This window comes from Schistocerca piceifrons, unplaced genomic scaffold (genome assembly GCF_021461385.2).
Source record: "Schistocerca piceifrons isolate TAMUIC-IGC-003096 unplaced genomic scaffold, iqSchPice1.1 HiC_scaffold_936, whole genome shotgun sequence".
Taxonomy (NCBI): domain Eukaryota; kingdom Metazoa; phylum Arthropoda; class Insecta; order Orthoptera; family Acrididae; genus Schistocerca; species Schistocerca piceifrons.
Genome location: NW_025729208.1, coordinates 6,521,285 through 6,523,784, shown reverse-complemented (window position 1 = coordinate 6,523,784; position 2,500 = coordinate 6,521,285). Strand labels below are relative to the sequence as shown.

The window sequence follows — 2,500 nt, the reverse complement described above, 5'->3', positions numbered from 1 at the left end:
CTAACCCATGTTGTGCCTTAACCTAACCCATGTTGTGCCTTAACCTAACCCATGTCGTGCCTTAACCTAACCCATGTCGTGCCTTAACCTAACCCATGTCGTGCCTTAACCTAACCCACGTCGTGCCTTAACCTAACCCACGTCGTGCCTTAACCTAACCCACGTCGTGCCTTAACCTAACCCACGTCGTGCCTTAACCTAACCCACGTCGTGCCTTAACCTAACCCACGTCGTGCCTTAACCTAACCCACGTCGTGCCTTAACCTAACCCACGTCGTGCCTTAACCTAACCCACGTCGTGCCTTAACCTAACCCACGTTGTGCCTTAACCTAACCCACGTTGTGCCCTAACGTAACCCACGTTGTCCCCTAACGTAACCCACGTTGTCGCCTAACGTAACCCACGTTGTCGCCTAACGTAACCCACGTTGTCGCCTAAACCTGCTCTGTAATTGTTATACGACTCGTTCAATTAGTGTAGTGTTGCCCACCCGCAACCCTCGCAATATAGTTCGCTACTCGCACTCCCCGCTCCCCTGTGTATCGCTTCATGTTAAACACCTTGCAAGTCTTGCTCACTTTCCACATGCTCCTGCTGTACACTGTAATGTGGATGGCAGCAGGACGTACATGCCGCCCCTCCCCACGTCCCCACCTTGCCCCCTGCCTTCGCAAGCTGGTTGGTGAGAACTTTGCATGTTCAATGCCCTCCGCATGCGACGTACTCAGGCTACGTTGTGGTGCGGCCTGTGTCAACTGTCCGCTAATGTCGTACGCGTAAACCACAATCTGTACTGCACATTCGTCCTTATGTACTGAATGATACATCGTGGCACATGTGTGACCGTACAACGACTGCGCCCAAAAACGGCGGACCATACAGTGCAAATATTGTGCACGCAGCTACGTGTCGTCTCCCTATGAGAGCTGGATTGCAGTGTGGTACGCCATAGAGACGTGTGGGAGGAACGGACGCCGTGGATGGCGATCAGCATGAGCTGTCTGTTGATGTATTCGGACCTAGTCGTCTCTCCTCACACACCGTGATGGCATGGTGCACCGCGTTCCATATCTGCGACATGCTACAGAGGCCGGTTGACAGTCGTTCGAGCAATGGACATCGCATACGTACGGGGGCCACCTTCCACGTATTGTCTAGGCGTGCACATTTTGTTGCGTGTATGTGGGCAGACGTAGTGTGGCGTGACACCTGACACAGGCATGCAATAATCGTGGAAGTTGCAAATGGCGATGGACGCCTGCGTTTTCTGGTGAAGTTACGCAAATGAACAAATGGTAACCTGTTGTGGTGCGGTTGTTCTCGCTAGGGGTGAATCGGTGATGGCGACGATAGGTTGAGGTACTAACCGGTTGTTCCAGCGATACCCACCATGCCGACGAAACTGAACGGCATCTGGGTGTGAAGCGATACGCGGCGGTGGCTGGGTGGGACCGTCCCCGGCCGGTGAGGGGGCGCCTCCCGGCGTGCTGGCCGCGCGGTGCGTGGGCGCACGCGCTACAGCCGGCTGGTGGGGGCGGCCAGTGGCAGGCGCGCCGGCCGACGGACGCGGCAGGCGTCGCAGCTGCGCGCCGGCGCACCCTGCGCGCGGCGCCGTGCGGCCAAAGTAGGTCCTCGCGGGCCCGGTGCGAAGCGCGGTGGACATCTTCAGTGTGCTGGTCCGATTGAGGACTGTGTGCGTTGAGGATGCGCCGCCGCCCGGCGCTCGGCGCCGCGACGCCGTCTGCTGCTCGGTCGCCCCAGCGGTTCTCGCTGGTGGTTTGTATCGCAGCTGTGCGGATGTGTTGGCGCGTGCGCTGTGCTGGGAGAGTTCGCTTCGGCACCCAAGTGGGGCTTTTGTCCTTCTGTGGCGCTGGCGTTGGAGCTGCCGGTCACCGTAGGTGGCGCGTGTTGTCTCCCGCCGGCAATGCCACGACAGCACGCTCCCGGGCCTCTGTCGGCAGCGGCAAGCTCAGTTGGGAGCACGGGTGGTCGCACCGAAAGCGTCTACTCGCCTAACTCCGGGCGATTGCGCCTCTCTCGAACCCGACCAAGTACTTGGGACGGCGCTGCGCGCCGCCGGGACCTGAGAGGGTTTCGAGGTGTATTGTGCAGGGGAGCTCAGCCTCCTCCTGTTTGCAGAATGATTGAGCGGACGCTTGCGTGTTCGCGCGGGCCCCCGGGACACACTCCCGGGCGCCCGGCTGCTCAGCTCTAGTTGACGCAGCTCCCTGGTTGATCCTGCCAGTAGTCATATGCTTGTCTCAAAGATTAAGCCATGCATGTCTCAGTACAAGCCGCATTAAGGTGAAACCGCGAATGGCTCATTAAATCAGTTATGGTTCCTTAGATCGTACCCACGTTACTTGGATAACTGTGGTAATTCTAGAGCTAATACATGCAAACAGAGTCCCGACCAGAGATGGAAGGGACGCTTTTATTAGATCAAAACCAATCGGTCGGCTCGTCCGGTCCGTTTGCCTTGGTGACTCTGAATAACTT

General features: G+C 57.8%; 1 non-coding gene across 1 annotated transcript in view; it reads left to right on the top strand.

Moving 5' to 3' along the window:
- The first annotated feature begins 2,226 nt into the window (after positions 1-2,226).
- The window catches only part of LOC124772242, a 1,909-nt gene continuing 1,635 nt past the window's right edge, over positions 2,227-2,500 (top strand). Inside the window, exon 1 of the ribosomal RNA XR_007013904.1 lies at positions 2,227-2,500. This exon is cut by the window's right edge and continues 1,635 nt beyond it. This is a non-coding gene — a ribosomal RNA (small subunit ribosomal RNA).